This window comes from Bison bison, unplaced genomic scaffold, assembly GCF_000754665.1.
Source record: "Bison bison bison isolate TAMUID 2011002044 unplaced genomic scaffold, Bison_UMD1.0 scf7180017864356, whole genome shotgun sequence".
NCBI lineage: Eukaryota > Metazoa > Chordata > Mammalia > Artiodactyla > Bovidae > Bison > Bison bison.
The window spans coordinates 1127450-1127811 of NW_011494928.1; positions in this window are offsets into that span (position 1 = coordinate 1127450).

Here is a 362-nt window from a genome sequence, read left to right on the forward strand (position 1 = left end):
TCATGTAATATGATAATTAAAATATGTATCATGTAATTATAATCATAATTATATTTAATAATTATATAAAATTATATATGCATAATTACATACAATTATACAATTATTATATTATAATTATATAATATATATAGTATATGTATATACTACATATATATTTAGTATATATAGTATATATACTATATAGAAGGCAATGGCACCCTACTCCAGTACTCTTGCCTGGAAAATCCCATGGGCGGAGGAGCCTGGTAGGCTCCAGTCCACGGGGTTGCTAAGAATCGGACATGACTGAGGGACTTCACTTTGACTTTTTCACCTTCATGCATTGGAGAAGGAAATGGCCACCCACTCCAGTGTTCTTG